This window comes from Aquila chrysaetos, chromosome 1, assembly GCF_900496995.4.
Source record: "Aquila chrysaetos chrysaetos chromosome 1, bAquChr1.4, whole genome shotgun sequence".
NCBI lineage: Eukaryota > Metazoa > Chordata > Aves > Accipitriformes > Accipitridae > Aquila > Aquila chrysaetos.
The window spans coordinates 81,792,237-81,811,097 of NC_044004.1; positions in this window are offsets into that span (position 1 = coordinate 81,792,237).

Consider the following 18,861-nt stretch of genomic DNA (forward strand, 5'->3'; position numbering starts at 1 on the left):
TTGCTGTTGTAGCAAATGGACATAGGCAGCGCTCTCTGTGCCTCAGTCATCTATGGTCGACAAAAAAGACCCCATAGGTCCCAGAGTTTGCTCTGAGCTATGCTGGCAAATTGCACGGAAGAAATTGAGTTTCAGATGGCCCTTTTACAGCTCTGTCCTCAGACAAGTACAACATTTAGTGAATTCAATTCAGTGAAGCATTTAATCACATTTAAGTGCTTTTCTGTACCGTGATGATCTTAAAATGCATGCTGGAGTGGTGTAAATATAAAATAACCTTATACATCAGCCTGTAAGCTTACCTATCCTACAAAATAAAGTGTAAAACAATGAAAAATCAGATCTGCATAGTTTTTTACCTCATTTAATCATCTTTAAACAATAAATCTTTTAGGTCAAAATTCTCAAATATGCAAGAAACAAATACTGTTCATTCCTAGAGACAATGGATACTTACTAAACTGATTTTTTTTTTCTTATTTTATAACCTTGCCACTTCCGTCAAAATATGTAGTCATTGGCTTTCGAAGGTGCACTGGACAGGCAGGACTTGCTCATGATATATAACAACTTGCGAGTAAATAACATTTAATAATCAAATCAGTGATGAGTCTTAAGTATAAACATCGGGTTTAACATTAGAACATACTTCCCAATATAGAGCTCAATTTTTGAAACACACTGGAAGAGACCATCTTTTATAGCTGACACTTACTCTAAAGAAATTGCTAGTTTCCGGCATGTAGCAGTCCTACTCTCTTGGATTCACCTTAAGGAAATGGCATTTCTCTTACAATGTGGCAATTAACCCTCCCACGGTGAGTAACAGGATGAATCATTCTAGCAATAGCAAAAAAAAAAAAATTCAAGGAAAATGGCTACACTGTATATTCTTCTGCCTTAAAATAGGTCTTTCCTTCATATGCCGTACTGTGAACAGCCCAGATACATTCGATCTTAGCATAATTTTTCTGTTTATAGTATCTTAAGCCAAAGCCTATAAAGAAATGAATGCATTTATTTTTAACTCCCTGCCTCAATAGGGAAACTCTGGCAGCGAAGAGCCAGGACAGTCTCCAGAACGCTGTTTACTCTGGAGCCAAGCCTGTGGGGTGGCGTGGGGCCCCCCCGACAGCCTGCTTTGGGGAGGCAGTGGTGTCCAGATCAGCCACTCACAGCAACCGGAGATGATTTTCACATCGTCTCCCTCAATAAATGCTCTCCTCAAAAGCTGTGTTGGCGTGATTGCTGCCCACACAGATACTCAAGACAGCTGTATCGTGGCAAACCTAACTCACTATATCTGATCATTTCGGCAGTCAGGAGAAATCTTTTCCTTGCTGTGTAAAATAGGCATGGGGTCCAGAGGGAGGTTAGACTCCTCTGCTGCACACGAGGAGCTCAGTTCAGTGTTTAAAAAAAAAAAAAAAAAAAAAAAAAAAAAAAAAAAACAGTGCTGGAGAAACATTAATCTGACAAAGCTTTGGATGACAAAGGTCATCTTGCAAATGTGAACAAGATATAGGATAAATTTGCCCATAAGTAAAGTCCAAAATCTTCACCGTCTGAGACACCTGCTGTGGGAAATGGAGGAGGAGAGCACAAAAACTGAGTTGATTCTCAGACAGTAGGATTGAAAAGCTTTTCAGAAATTACTGCTTGTGTGATAGAAACCCTTTCACTCCACAGTAGGGGCAATAAAACAGACTTGGGAAGAAAAAGACTATCAGAGTATTCTTCCAAACAAAACTTTGGTTTGCTGTTTAAATCCATACTTCATCTGAAAAGAGTACATTTCCCTCTAGAAGCGAGAGCTAAACTTCTACTAAAATCTACATTAGTTCAAGAGCAGGGAAAGCAACCTCTTTTCCCTATTTTTGTGCATCACATTCAACATTTTTTTCTCTCCCTCCAAAACTATTTGCTAAACTCAATGCATTTATGAATAGCTTTCAAGTCAAAAAAAAAAAAAAAATCCGCAACATTTTTGGTTATATACACTATCCACCAACAGTATTTTGGTAAATGGTCCATACTTTGGTCAATTAAAAAAAACCCAAAAGGTGTGTATCTTGTGAATTGATAAGTACTTTTCTTTAAGCATGACTTTGGGATAGTAACTACTTTGCTGCAATTCTGGTGGTATTGAACAGTGGAGTTACAATGTGGTACAAAGTCCAACTTGACAAGTCACTGAAAGTGGAGCTTGGGAGGGAACAAGGCCACCTGAAGAGCCTGACGGCACAGGGACAGCTCTGCTGCAGCCACAAGAGCCTCTGATACACTTGACCTTGAGACAAGAGCATGAAAGATACTGGTGTCAGTCCAAGCACAACAACAAATCTTCTACTGGTGCAAAGAAAACCGATGAAATCGAGAGGAAGAAAAACAGAAAGCCAATAAACCCAAAGACAGTTCTACCCTCCTACATAATTGATAAAACACAATGAAGTTAATGAGTTGAACTGAATCTTAGAGTTAATCTAGGAAACTGAAGAAAGACATTTTGTCTATTAACTATGGGTTATAAATGCAATACTTGCTTGCAGGTTAGCAACAAACACGTGCAATTAGGTGAGAAACAGCCTGAAATATTTGAACACAACTGAAGGATGGGACAACAGGTAGCAAATAAATTTGGATTATAATATGAAAGGGTAACTTCCACTAAAAAAAGCAATATACATTTAAGGTATGATTTGTTGCATTTTTATGACAGAGCTTCTTTTCCTTCTGCACTGACATCAGGATTCTTAATGAGAACAGAAGGAATATAAAATGGCTTCAGTGTTTCTTTCTTGGAAAACCAGCTACAATAGCAAAGACAACTTTGAAACCTAATCTGATTTAAACATCAGAGCTAACATAGCAGTTAGGAAAAAGGTTATTTTTAACTCTCTGTAACTGTAATGGCAAATTTTCATTTTGGAAACATATGCAAAATTTCCACTTGCAGAATAACCAGAAAAGATAAACAAAACATTTTATGTAAAATAAATTGATATCTTATCCTGCAAAGACTTAAAAATATTTCCTGTTGCCAGCAAAAATACTCATAAAATTTGGAATGTGAAACAACAGCTGGGAGCAGTTAGCTACGGGAGAAGCAGACTGGTTTGTAGCTATTTTGCAAATCAATGCACATAGTGGCAGCCATAGGTTTTCATTTCCTTTGTGATAAGCCTTTCATAGAAAGAAAACTCAGCAGTATTTCTTTCTACCATACTTTGGAACCTACTCTGAATTTCATAAATTCGTATTTGAAGGGTCTAATACACACTTTCAAGCACAACAGTCAACACAATATGGAAACCACCATATAACAGACGAAAAGGATCCTTAATCACATGGTAGCATTAAAAAAAAGCATCCAGGTAGCACCAGTCTTGTCTAACAGTTTGCAACGCTCACTCCAGACATCTTTTTACTGACTGCATGATTCAGGTTTCTTGGTTCTGTTTCTAGCAGTGAGTCAGAACCAGTTTCTCTGCAGGATTAATTTCTTACTGCAGCAGATGTGTATCTTATCTTACACAGGTTCTTCACCCTTTGTTTCTACAAACACATTCTTGCTTTTTACTACATGGGTTGAGAACCAAAAACTGGTACGAGAAAATGACTTTCAATTCCGTGCAAGCACCTACAGAACTAATAAACCTCAGCAATTGTCAAATGAGGTATTCACTTCCTAACAGCGTAGACAAACATTGTTGAGATGCTAATAGACAACTGTTTTCAGATTCTAAATACAGAGGTAGAGAATTTTATCTGAAATACGAAGAAGAGAAGTTAAAAAGGTTTATGTCAAACACACAGGATTTGTTTCAGCAGAAAAGGTTTCATTAATTTTTCACTCGATAATGAGGTTTTTATTCCTTCCCTGCTGTATTTGTGGTGTTAGAAACACACTCAGTGTTTTGATTAACATCTGAGAAATGCAGAAAAAAAGTTTTGTAACTCTCTATTTCTTGGTTTCATTCAAATGTCTGCACTGCTGTCATTGGCATGGAACCTAGATAGTGTATCTGAATGAAATAAAGGCTACCGTAAAAAACGGTGAAAAGCCAATGGTGAGCACAATTTCTCAATATAGAATTCCACTTATTTCATTTTTAAAACACAAAACACGAAACCAGCTTAGGTTTCAACCCACACTGCTGCATGATTCCAGTTGTACATCAACATCAGCAGGCAAAAAACAATAATCTCATATATGGCTTATAACATAGGAGTAGAAGTGCTCACTTTAGAAAGCGTATACTTAAATATAAAGTTCATTTCAGGGCATAAAACACTAAATATTGCCTTGGTGAAGGCTTTTATTTACTTTTTTTTTTTTCCAGCAGTCCCTGTGGGTGAGTGTACTCTGTTGAATGGATCACAGATGAAGACCACCTCTGCAGTTTTCATACTGTAGTATATGGTTTCATAAGTTATGTGCTCTCAGCAAAGTCATGGACTAGTGTTCAATACAAAAGGAAAATTTAGCATCGAGTCCTTTCATCAAGGACACCTTAAGGAGAAGGACTCTTAAACACAGATTAAAATATTACCATTACATATTTCTGTCTCATCTTAATACATGGTAGTTTAACTACATCAAACACTGAGATATTACTGATATTATTAGAGGCCTGGGACAAATTCACACAGAAAACACTGACAAGTCAGTTGTCCCACATGCAGCTCTATATTAAAACAGGACTTCTTCCCTTAAGAGATGCTTTTTGTTGTTCTCTCCAATCAACAGTGTGCTTCGGAATATAAACCAGATATGTCTCCCTACCGACAGCTGCAAAAGTCAAGCTGATCAGAAGATGAGCATTTTAGGAAGAATGGATCCAGGGATCTAGAAGTTCAGCAGATGTAAGAACTGCTGAAAGAAAATACGCTTTCAGCGGGCAACGCTCTACTGAGGGCAGAGGGGAAAACCTGAGGTCTGCTGAGGCTAGGGGTGCCTATGGTTCACACTAGTAGGCATAAACTTAGAAGGGCAAATCTAGAACCTGTGTTGTTCCCCTACCATGTTTTCAAAAGCCCCATGAATTCTGAAAAAACGGACTCCAGAAAAGAGTGGGCAGCTAAAGTCAAATTCATCCAGCAGAAGTGGCCGTAGAGGCAGCTCTTGGGTCTTACATAGGGATACAGGAGCCAGCACAATCCTCTCTCAAGAAGATCAAAAACTGTCTTGATATTTCTTTCCCGAAACACAGTACCCTGTTGTTTGCTGCAATTCCTCCCTTGATTTGTCATTTAAAGTGTTTTGACTTTTGTCTAACTTCTCCTGTCCTATGTATCATTTTTTTCTGTCCTATTTTTTACCCTATAAACTCTTCCTTTCTCTCCCTCATTCCATCTTCTTGTGTTTCCCCTTAGCAATTTCCCTTTTAGCAAAACTGAACCCAAATATATATATATGTTTAATAATAACATGCTGTGACTGTTTACCAACCCTCCTGCAGCTTGTTTGTTCTAGGCCTTCTGTTGCCCTGTGTGTGAATCATCCATTTAGGCAGTAAACTCTTCAGGAAAAGGGCTGCCTGTTGTTCTAAATTCGTACAGTGCCTAGCACATAGAGCCCCATTCTTAATTATTATAATAACTTCATGAATGCTTTTGGTTTTCTCCCTTCTGGATTGTTGGATGCTTGCTTTGCATGCCTTTAGTTCTCTAATAAATCCTTAAGATAAAAATATAACCACCTTTACCTATACACTGAACAGCATGTGTGATAAAGCAAAGCTTTTTGTTTGACGCAGAAACTCTGTAGAAAATCTTTGCTGTAGATCAGCTACTACCTTACCCTGCAACTTCTGGCAGTTGAAAGCACACCCACTCAGAATGATACCCTTTACACTAGAAAAACTTGCAATGTTTTTGTTCTGCTTTGGTTTGGGGGGGGGGGGGGGTAGTAATTATAAAAAGATACCGTTTGCACAACTGTAATTACAACGAATTCTGATGGCAGTGCAAGGCAGGCTCTCATGCTCCAAGAGGAGCACAGCAGCGACCAAAACCGGTTCTGCGCGCTCTCCCCGCACAGAGCACCATCTAGAGCACTGACACACACACGCTCCCATCAGGGCCCTCGACATACCCTCTTTTCTTAGATGATACGTGCAATTCCTGTTAACATCCACAGCAATTTCACATGCAGTGTGTGAGGAAAATAAAGCCCTCACTGCACGAGCAAGAACTACTGAAATCCAAACCCTGGTGGAGGGGCGGCAGTAAGAGAAAAGAATGGCATGTTCCCACTCCCGGACACTGTAGGACACTCTGAGTTCTGCCTTTGTTAACAAAAGCTTCTTTTCATTAAAGGGTGGAAAAAATCCCCTTTTATTCTCTAACCTTTGAAGGGCTTACATCATTGCTTCTTCAATTTCAAGATTTTAGTGAAAACAAGCTTTCTACTGGGCTGGTCAAATGACTGTTAACTAAGAATTCCTGGGAGTGTTTCATCTACACTCTTTATTAATTGGTGGCTAGGGTACCTTCTAATAATGACTCGTCTAATGAAGAAACAAAAACACAGCAGAAACCTTCCCTGCTCCTACAGTGTTAATGTTACAATGAACCTGGGCATCTCTCCACCGAACAAGTCACCATACCTTTTTTTTTTCACCCCCTAATTAGAGCCAAGGTTTCCAAGGGAAAACTGTAACGAGCTTTATATATTGTAGAGAAAATATTTTAACGCTACCATTTCATCATATACATAAAAAACCAATTTCATCATCAAGTTTGTGTACAACAGGTGCCCTGAATATGAAAACAGGAATAATTTGCGAATAGGAACAGAGGTACATTGGCAGAATTAATAAGGAAAAACAGGTAGTCGCACCAGCCCTTTTTTGTTTTTCCACAAGTAAATAATATATTTTTCCAAAGATATCTCCATACATATCCTTGTGATTCTTTTTCTTTTGTGTCACATGCACGCACGTCAGCTTTGAGAAACACACATAACCCAACAGCAATACAGCCTTAAGAACACAAGCACACATTTAACCTTAGGCAGGGAAATCCTACATTGCAGACTTTGAGGGAAGCTCCAAATTAAGGAAAATATTTGTATTTTGTTATGAACAAATAAGTTGTGCTAGTGATTTTTCAACTGAAGGCTCTCGCTGACATTCTTCCCACGAGTTGCTTCCACCTTTGTTTTAGTATTTCTACAACCAAGCCTACTAAGCTAGAAACACTTGGAGCAACATTTTTCCTCTCCTGTTCTGTCAACACACAAGGATTTGGGCAATCTCCTTCTGGAGGTTAAGTTCACCTTCCTGTTTAACTAATGGACTGGGGCACCTACCAGAGGAAAGAAACAAGGATAGGAATTCAGTTGGCTGTGGATAGGTGTGAAGGATTGCTCCAAATCATAGAAGCTGGCAGTGACTTCCGAAAAACTACGAGCCAGCTGAATGTGTTTTGAACAGTTTTGGGAAGCACCTGAGCGCAGCACACGTTGCAATGGAAGAGATCAATGGAAAACTGACACAAATGCTCCCATCAGGGCCCTCGACATACCCTCTTTTCTTAGATGAAAATAATAAAAATAAATTTTTGCATCTCTCTCTGTTGGACTTTTCTGATATTATACTCGCTTCTCTACCTGGTAATGAAACACGGCTAAAGCAATTCTTTTGAACCAATTTTTGTAAATTGTTCTAAGTATAAACAGTTGGATGTGTCTATACAAGAAAAATACACAAGGACAGAAATAGAAAAAAAGAAACTGAAGACACACGAAATCTCATTACAAATAACACACAGCTATCTTTCAGACAAGATATATTTTATTATAATACTTCCTATCTTATTTCTGTCTTTAATTCCTAGAGTGATAACTATACATGTCAATCAAAAAATACCACCTCAGTAAAAGAATGCTGCTCTTTTTCCTGAAACACAGGATGCTCGAAACAAGCTAAACATACACAACAGAACTAAGACACGGCAAAGTCATTAACTCACCTACTTCTCCTGCCAACAGGCTAAGAAAATCCACTTATAAAAAAAATAGCTTTTAGTACACCTCAAACACCACAGAGCCTTTAGAGAACCAACAAAAGCAGTTTTAAATTTCAGGCTAAAAGCCATGCTTTTAGTTATGGTTTGAGGTACTGAAACCCGATAGGGAATTATGGCAGTCTCTCATCAACCCTGGACAACAGTTTTCACGCGTGTCACCTGTAAATAAGCTAATTTCATGAAAGCCTTTGCTACAGTGTGCAGTTAGCCTACAGTTAATCTTTGTCTTGACCTGTACTTTCACTGAAGCTGCCTGCAGGCAATTCCTTACCAAAGGATATATCCTGCAATATACTGAACTGTAATTTGCTATAGAGCTTTCAATATTACCCACCATAAACGCTGAACCACTTCTTTACACTAAACGAGTGTCAGTTCTTCATGAGTGACACAAGACGAGAGACTGACTGGCAGCAAAACCAGAGAGAGAGCTGGCACAGAAAGGTATCACCACAGCGTTAGGTGCAATTCATTGGTTTGTTCACAGTTTTCTGCTGTTGAGGTCAGAACAGGGGTATTCTACAGACTGGACTGGCCAGATCTTGACCGATCAGATCAATCTGTCTTTCTTGTGAAGGTGGCTACCTCCAACGGGTAAAAACAGTACCGCAGTAAGAAAATTAGTGTCTAAAAAAGACAAATCAGACACGTATCTGCATCCTTTGTTTTGAGGATATGCACCAGTAAATGATAAGAGAAATTGGAGGAGTTAGAGACTAGACTTGCACGCACGATTTCCATCAACCCTTTCCTAATCTACAATTTGAAAAGGATATTTCTAGAAAAGAAATTACTTAGAAAATGAAGATTTCTACTTCATGTGAGGCAGAAATAGGTCTTATACTGTAGGTGTGGCTGAAGAGTTCACTCAGCCATTGCTTTGAGGTTTTCTGATTAAAAGGTGTTTTGTCTTGTGGGGTTTTTTGTTTGGTTGGGGTTTTTTTGTTAGAAAATCCTAATCTGTGGAAACAAAAATTTTGGGAATTTTTGTTAATTGAATTTAAACATTAACAGTATTCACACAGAATACTATCAGCAAAGAACATGCTAAATTTTAACAGCTTTAAAATTTACAATTTTTATATATATAAACACCATGTATTACATACAATATATATACACTTGTACATATAGTATCTAATGTTAAGTTTATATTAAGAATCCTAATCAGAACCAAGCTAGCATTTTTTCATCAAAATAGAACAGGTCTGTTATTTTGCTTAGTTGGTTTTTAAAGCAATTTTGTGCCAATTCCAGATAACAACAAATGATAATATGTTAGAATTTCTCAGGTAATGTAAATTTTAAGTTTTAACCCAGCTGAAAGTCCTTTTTCAAAGCAATGATTGTCTTTAACACTAATCAGAGCAGAGCTGCTGCTGGAAGCTAAGAACAGGATTTAGGCTATGCATGGGTAGGTGAATATTCAAGCTCCATGCAAATGAACATGTTTATTTGAAAATAAGATTTCCTATTATCCATGTGATGGGTATCACAAGCCAAGTCAAGTTCTGTGGCTGGACCTGACCTGAAAAAAACTTTCCAATTTGTGCTCATCCACTCATCCCCCAAACTAAAGATATCCGAGGATCACTTTAATGTCAATGTGTTTATAAGCGCTGCAGAAGTCTCAGTAAATTTGTGGTCACTGGCATAAAATAGAAAAGTGCACTGATCGCAAGATGTGAAATGCTTTGCCAGTTATGTAATTGTTTAATCTCAAAGACGCTCACTAATAAATATCGGCTATGACTAACTTTAGCCTAGAAAGTAGAACATCAGATCCCAAAAAAGCAAGTCAACCTTTGGCAGGCACATCATTAGACATTCTTAAGTCTATTTTGTCTGTGAAATTAAATTGCATTAAAAACAGCGAACCGAGGTAAGCAGTAAAATTCAAGTAGAAATAACAGAAATTCTTACAGCTTGTGTGCTTATTTTCATTAAATAATCCCCACCAGTAATCACAATCCAAATCTCTCAATGTTATACTCATAAAGGAGACTGAACGCAAAATGGACCTGAAGGAATTGGTAGCTAGAAACAAGCCTTGGTCCAAAATCAAGAGAGACTTACTTGACCTCATCACCTAGAATGAAAAACGTAAACATCAAACCAATGAACAACATAAATGCAATCTGATTATTCATATGGTTATCTCTGTAAATGTCTTTCTCTGACCTCGCCCCTTAAGCTCTCTCTGACTTGACACAGAGGCTTTCTTTGCCCTCTGTACCAGACTATTTAGCAAATAGAGAATATGGATCCTTAATGATTTAATGAAAGATTTGCTTTGGATCAGAAAATTTAGATTCACTTTCCCATGCGACATAGGTAGACAACAGTACTTATGAATTCAGATTGATTGCAGTGAAAGTTTTTCATCCTGGCAACAGTGTTGCCATAGCGATCCTGGCTGATCGGATATTCTTAGCAACCGCTCATAACTCTCGATCCCCAGCACTCCCTGGTTTCCTCCAAAACTAAGCTGCATAACCTCATTTCCAAAGCCCCAGCGATCACCAGAAGAACGATTAGAGTAGCACGAGCTCATGAACTGAAGTGCCTTCCCTGCAAATACCACACACGCCATCTGATACGCTAGTACAAAGTGCGTTTTGCAAATGGGAGGATATGGAAAGAAAGCTTGGCTTCTGGGTGCTGCCCAGGAAAAGGTAACTTTGCGTTTAGCTTTTCCAGAAATACCTTGGTGAGCTAAGATCCTAAATCTCATGGCGTCTTCAGAGAGATGTCATTTACGTGAAACTCAAATTCTTACATGAATTATATGAACATTGTGAATTACGCTGTGTATTATCCTCACACAAAATTGCAGACTGAATTTATTACCAGTTAAACATGTTGGTTCATTCCGGGAGGCGCGGTGGACAGACACGACACATTTGTTATTTTTGAGTAGGGTCAGTTATTACCGCTATCCTGAAATTCGGTTCCAGCTTTATATAGATATAACAAGATATCTTCTTAACTTTCTCTTTGATTGTATTTCTCCTACAGTTCCACAATATCTTGTAAGGGGCTGGAGAGTCTTCCAGCGTTTACCGTTATTTCTCTAAAATGCAATACTTTGGTGAGCAATGGGATGGTCCTTAGACTGGGCTCACTAGCCCCCATAGCACTTGCCGGGAAGCTCTGTGCAGGACAGCTAGAACCATAGAGGAAGCACAGCATTGCCCTTTTCAATATGCTCTACACTGGGTGTGTAGAGCAATTCCCTACTGAACGAGCAGGACCTTCGCTGCCAGGCCTTCCCTGGCCCTAGCCGACGGCCTCCAAGAAAGAGAAAGGAAAGTCATGCTGGGCCTACTCACCTCATGTTTTCAAATCCTCAGGATGCAAACAGGGTCTGTGAGGTTCCAAGACCATAAAAATCCACGCTACTATTTTTTACACGCATACCTAGTTCACTATCATTCCTCTGTGCTGAAGTAGCATTAGATAAAGTCAATCTAAAGTTGCATCACTGAAATCACAAGAAGATGCACACAAGACATCATCTCGGGTTTTATATCATAGAGCAATGAAGCAGTTAACTACTAACACTATTAACAATTGTCTCTTGTACAGAACTACGCAAACTGTATTAACAGGCATGCTTCTAAGCCATCTGAAGATAAATCAGGAACTGACAAACCACAAAACCTATGTTACTCCAACTACACATACCGTGTTTGGCAACCACCTTCAACTCCTGTCAGAAGCTGCGTGCTGCCACTGCTACTTACGGCTGGGCTTGCTTTCACTATTCACTCAGAGCAGCAGTGACAAAAAACAGGAGTACTCAGACCCAAAATAAAATCTGAATTTTCATGCCGATTCAATTTAGGACCGAGTGATTCACAACCCTTCACTCAGGTGATGCTTTATGGACTTCATCTGGGAATGAAAATGGGAATAGTAGAGAATAGTACTCATAGTAGAGTTGGAGGAGGAAGTGAAACGGATAGAGCAGCTACTACTTAAAAACAGATTTGGACCTGCTACCCACTACCAAACCTGGATGTGCTATACCACTAGAAAAACTAGATGGTGCCAAGAGCAGTGAATTTGACAAGACTGACAGCTGCACCACAAAGCACTGATGGGCCAACTGCTCTGTTCTGGTTAGGTACTCACTAAAGGTATCATTTACAAGACCTGTAAAGAAAAAAAAACTGCATCTGCTTGAAACAATGCATTACTAAGCATAAACCACATGAAAGTAGACCTTCAGGGAGGTCTCTTCGAAGGTAGATATAAAGCTTGCAAGATGCAAGCAAACAAACAGAAAGTACTACCTAACTGCACATTCTGAAATAAAAGAACCGAACTACAAAAAAATATAATTTAGAATGCCTTCTTGGCTCTATTTCCAAAAGCCAAAGAATGGCAGTTTTCAAGAAAAATATGTTCTCAGTGTCATGTTAAAGTCTTTTCTATTGCTATAGCAATTGTAAGCCTCAACTAACATCCGGGTCCAAAAATGCATTCACAATACAAATGTAGAATAAAAGACTGTCGCTAAATGAGGTACTTCAGTGTTTCTCGACAAGAAAGCTCCTGATAAATTTCTGGCTCCCTTCCTAAACAGAAACCTCCAAAATGTTCCCTGTTGTAATAATAAGCACCCCTAGTTTGACACCATGAAATTTGCAATTAGCAAGAAACATAGCAGGAGAACAACAACAGCTTGGCAAGTAGCCTGATCTTGACTCCATACCAACATGTACCAAAGGAAACTTTCATCAGATTTTCAGAATCACACTAGCTTGACCTCAACATACATAAATAAAATCGAGATTAGGCCTGACATTTCAGCTTTGCTACCTTTTATCAAGTGGAAATTAGGCAGAATTCTGCCAGATGCTTAGCTAATACACAGATGATTTGATAAATATCAGCTAGTGCTTTACTTTTTCATTTCCTGCATATTTCTATTCAGAGGGATCCTGGGAAGATGCAAGACATGGCATTGCAAAGCACCCAACTATATTGTATTTACTTGGACAGATTTTGTGGTTTCTTTCAAGTGTGCTAAATATAGCTGATTATTTTTCCTTCTAGCCTAGAAAAGGAAAATCACAGCTGACACAGATTTCTTCTCAGCAGTTGCCTGCAAGTCCTGGTTGCAGATCTCCTCCCACAGTGAAGAACAAGCAGCATAGTCCTGTGGTTGCAGGTGCTCTGACCACACACTGGACTACTACCATACATTGTTTTCTGTTCCAAAATTAAGTACAGATAACAAAAGGGAAATGCTAGAAATATCAGTGCTTCAGGTCAGTTACCAATTTATCATATTTGCAATTTAATCCAGAAACAAAAAAGAGATTCCACATAGCATACCATATTAACTGTTGGGCTTAATATATTCTCAGTCTAGAATCAAAGCAGAGTCTGCATATATTGCGGTATCCAATTTATACACAGACCTTTTTTTTTTTTTTTTCCCCTGCCTTTTTTTTTTTTTTTTCTTTAAAGACCAAAGAAATGCCAATTGACACAACCTTTCACAGTTATGTCACTTTGATGGTGCTGAGCCAGAACCAACACGTTAGGAATCCTTACATAATTTATTCAGGTCATTTTCATTCTGAATAGGTGAAAAGAGACATTTTAAAGATTCCATATTAAACATGGCAATTTTTCCTTTTTCATCCTTTTCAAAGTGTTTTTAATAAATAAAAGCTGAAGATGCCACCATCTAGCCAACAGAATTTATCCTCCTTACTTTCAATAATCTCCTTATAAAGCTCTATTTTTCAAGGTGAGAAAATGTTAAAAGCTCTCCATTAGCAGCGTATGGTGCATTAAACAAACTTACTCATGCCACACTGAAAGAAACAGTGCTAAAAGAACATTATGCTTGCAAATCTAGAAGCTCAAACAGAAGGAAAGCTGGAATTACACAGTTTAAATCTTCCCTTTTGTGTATACCAATATTGTGTATCACAATACCATAGAACAGAGTATTTTTTCAGCAAGATCCCATAGTAATTAGGGGACGCCTCATCCAATCTCCATTTCTTGGCTCCATTTTTGGCCCTATTCTTTTATCTGTCTTTTAACACAGTGTCTTTTTCCAGCATCAAAGCTGTTATTCCTCTTGACCCAGTCCACACGCACCCGCCTCCCAGCTGCGCCCGCTCTCTGCCCTCACCCGCTGCTGGCCCAGCGCGCCCGTGCAACCCTCCATCTCCCGGGCAGTTCTCCCTTCCTGGCTCCATCCCACTGCAGATGGTTAGTAAGGTTACCTACAGCCTCCCTGACTTTTCTGCCTCCGCAAGTTGCTGCAGTTAGCAGAGCAAGACTACTCCACTTTACAGGGGAGCAGAAGGTAGCCCCTCGCTCCTGACAGTATTTGCATATCATGCATGAAGGCTTATTTTCAATAGAAACTCCCACAGAGAAATCACACATGAGGCTCCTGAGAATTTCTTCAAGCAAATTTGGAGCTCATTAGTATGACTCCTAGGGCTATTTGCACACATGCAACTCTAAAGCAATCCTTCCAGTCAGAACTGTGATGGATTCCACAAATCATTAGCACCACAGTGGGAAATTTATCTCTTTTTCATCCATCACAACTGATATGCAGTTTGTGTATAGCAACATCAAAACGTCTCCAAATATCTGAATTGCAAGAGGTCAGTGGAAATAAACTGTGTTGAAAATAAAGTTGTTGAAGTGATGCAAATTGTACACGGCATTAGACATAAATGAACCATGGCAACTGTTTCCGAGGCAGAAACTCGAGCCTCGTTTCACTGATATAAATCTGACATAACAATCTCCAACCAGATTCTAGATTCATTAAAACTAATTATTCCAGCAGTTCAAGTAGAGGAAAATTAAACCTCTGCCCTTTGAAAAAGCAAAGGGAATTCGGTCCCAAATTAAAGGAACCAGAAAGTGGTAGAAAAAAGTCAGGTTGGAAGGGACTGGTGGAGCTCATCTCACCGCCACTCAGAACAGGTCCAATTCGACCAGGCTGTTCAGGACAGCATCCAGTCAAATACTGAACATCCCCAAGAACAGAGATGCCGCAGCCTCTCCAAGGAGACTTTTCCAATGTTTCACCACTGTCATGGTGAAAAATTTTCTCCCTGTATATAATCAGGATTTGCTGTGTTGCAACTCATGCCCAATGCCACTTGTCCTAGTCTTAGCACTGTGCGCCTGAGAAGGCTCTGGCTCTGTCTCTCTCCTATTAAGCAGCTGAAAACAGTAATACAATCTCCCCTCAGGCTTCTTTTCCTAAGGCCGACTTACAAAAACCAAAGTGAAACATTTAGAAAACAAAAAAAACCTCTCAAAGTTCTAAGGAGACGTGCAAATGCATGCTAATCTAAACCATATATATTCTTTCTTGAAAATTCTCCATAGGAAAATAAAGAACAACATTTATTCCTTTTTATTTTTCCTAACACTAAGATGATGGCAATTTTTTCCTATGCGAATGGCAAAGATGACTTTCAAGACACAAATGGCAAAACACCAGAAATCAAGAATAATCAGCATACATTGCACGCTGCTAGGAAAGGGGCAAAGGAGGGATATCTGGAAACTATGCTACAGTCATATCCAGCTCACTAGAGAGAATGCAGCAGAAACATTTTATGGTTTGAGGGGTTTTTTAATTTGTTGTTGGTTTTTTGGGTGGTGGGTTTTTTTTGTTTGGGGGGTTGGTTGGATTTGTTTGGTTTTAAAAAAAAAAAAAAAAAAAAAAAAAAATCACAATTTACTTGCCAGCAGATGGCCAAATCATTTCAGATTCTTGTTAATTGGATTTTTTTTACGGATTTGAATGGAGCACTATATTAAAAATAATACATGTATGGCACAAGTTACTTGGCTTTGAAAAGCTTGCACCAACTCTAGAATGGTTATTTTGACATACGTTCTTCTCAAAGAAAAAAGTTAATTCTTCTAACCTATAATACTTGTTGTTTACAGATAAAAGAAAGATTTTGCAATGGTTCTTTAAGTCACTGTAACTAACAGGTTCACAGATTTAAAAAACAGAGTATGTGCATTGCCTGTCACGTGATCAAAATAGTAAACTTGATTTCTGGACCCTGCCAACTGAGCAAACGAGGCTTACACAGTCAGGTTTTCCAAGAAAGATGTTGCCTTGAGCTTCATCGAAAGGAGTGCCCATTTATCGGTAGCAAAATCAGGCATACCACTGAGGGATTTCTAAAGCATACGGTATTCACGCAAAGACAGAAGAACCTCCATAAATTAGCAAGGGAAGATTCTCAAACCTTCAGCAATTCAGTGAGGCATACTGTTCCTATTAAAGGTTATTATTTGGCAATTTTTTGAATAAGAGTCCAGCAAATCCAGCTCCTTATGCAATTTAACATTGACTACGTGCACAGCATACATAATCACTGCTGGAAAAAAATTCAGGCTGGAAATATGTTAACAGAAAAGGTCACTAGCAGTTGAAACACTACTGCAAGAGAGACAGCCAACTATTGTATTTATCTTTACACTGTGATGAGAAGATGATGTAAAGGACACGTGCCTGTTCAATTACAAATCACTGGCCTCACGGTGAGCACCACACAACTGCACTCCATGGCCTGTGTTACTTACTAGGTCAGATCACCAGCTCCACAGTACGTCCTTGCAGTCCCAAATTCTACTAGTTGCATTAATGTTAAAAAATACAGACAATTAAGATGCAGTCACTAAGTGAAATTTCCCCCCCAAAGTCATCTTGACTCCTTTATGTACTGGATTACTTTAAGGCTGACGCAAATCCCCTTTCTTCACTGGCAGAGCACAAGTGCCATAACAACCTGCATCTCTCTGAAGCAGCCAGCCACAAGCAGAAACTCCTAACAATCTTTTACCCTTGCACGAAGAAATATTTTTCATTCTTGCTTTGGGAATGTATTGTGAACTATGGGCAGGTGAAGCACATAATTTCACTTCGCACATGAAAATCACTCCTAATTCTGGGAGCATGTTTAGAGTTTGATCCTGCAAACCTGCATAGCTTTGTGTTTTTATCTTTGAAGATGCTTTTGCAAATTTAGCTCCATCTGTTATTAGTTAGGAAAGAAACAGATTTGGGTTTTTAAGTCTTATCCCCTAAGACTGTAAACCTTAAGCTGTAATAAAATAAAAGCTATAGAGCTCATATGAATTTCTCCATAGACTTATAACTTGGAAAAAATATTTTTTAAACTGGACAGAAGCCTGAGATTTATTTTCTGGAAGTTCTGTGTTTGCAAAAAGACCGTAAGTGACCTACTTACTAGATCTTTTGGAGCAAACACGGGATGGTGATGTTAACCTGGAGTGCTCGAGTATTAAAAAAAAAAACAACACCAAAAAGACACAACAAAACAAAACAAAACCCTGCCCTGCAGTGCTTGATGAATGCTCTGTTTTCAGAATATACTTCTCTGAGAACAAAGAGCTAAAAGGAAGAGATAGGGGTCTCCCCAGGTTTTTAAATGTTTTTTCTGCAGATTTTAATTTTTCAGGATGTCAGTTTTTCAGTAACTGTTAAGCCTTGAGCTCTAACCCAAAGTCAATAAATAAATACACAAATACAGGAAGATTATTATCGAAACTCTTTTGGGATATGCCCTATATAGCTGAGAGAGGCCAAGATTTTATACGTATTTAGCTGAATTATTCTAAAAATTCCTTGATAACAGAGATGTGAGGTAAAACGAATTAAATCACCAGAACAAACTAATAATTTGGTCCTGTATTTTACCATCTTTCTCGTGACTCTGCTTGCAAGGTGAAAGAGGGCTGGAGTCCATGAAGAGGGAGCCTTGCAGGGAACCACTTCCATCCAAACAGCACCGAATCAGGGCACAAGGGCAACAGTCCCGCTAACCCCAGCCTCTGCCGGGGTGGGCTCCCTGCGCAGCCAGGGCCCTGCTTGGTTCCACTCTCCGGTCTGCAGCCGTGATGGCTGCTTCCCACGGGAAGTGGGAAAGAGCAGGCTGGTACCAAGGACGAACCGAAGCATCAGGTGCCACAGCAGGAGCAGGAGTGAAGCAAAGAGTTAAGAACGGGAAGACTTATTGGAAGAACAAAGAAAATCAGACAATAAAAATATCCAGGTGGAGTAGCAAGATGTTTACAAAGCAAAAAAGAAGTTTAAAGACTAATCCTGAGGAGAGCAGTTATGAAATGACAATGTAGACAGTATTCTCAGGATACCAGCTACACTCTTATTAAACTATAAATAAACATTCAAACGACAACTCAGCACTTCAGCAATCTTTTTAAACCTTCCAACTATTAAGAAAATTCATTAAACCAAACAAAAGTGGATTGCCTTTAGTTTCCTTTATATGGAAAATCCCTCCATGCAAGCAGAAGGCACATAAATGATATGCTATAAAATATTTTGTAGTAAGAATATTCAATGGTAGTATTATTAATGTCAGCAAGCTATAACTCAGATGACCTAAAAATCTAATGGCAACTAAAACCTCATGATGGATTTGTTGTTTCTTCATACTAGACTGCTGTTTCTGATTATTTTAATTGTTTACTACTCGCAATACCATAGTTAGGGAATTTAGACAATAAATTCTATAGCTAATCATGTGGCCACATGAATCACATAAACATCATATTACTGTGTCTAGGAAACTGCCTGCTGTTCTACTTGGAACTTAAGTAGAAAAAGAATAAATTCTGTCACAAAGCCAGTGAATCTTGATGTTATTTTAACATTGGTGCTTCATTTAGCTTGATGCCCTGCAGGCACATCCTGCTGAGACGCCAGCATGTTGCAGGGTTATTTCAGAGGCAGAGACTAGCAGAACCAACGCAGCAATGCAG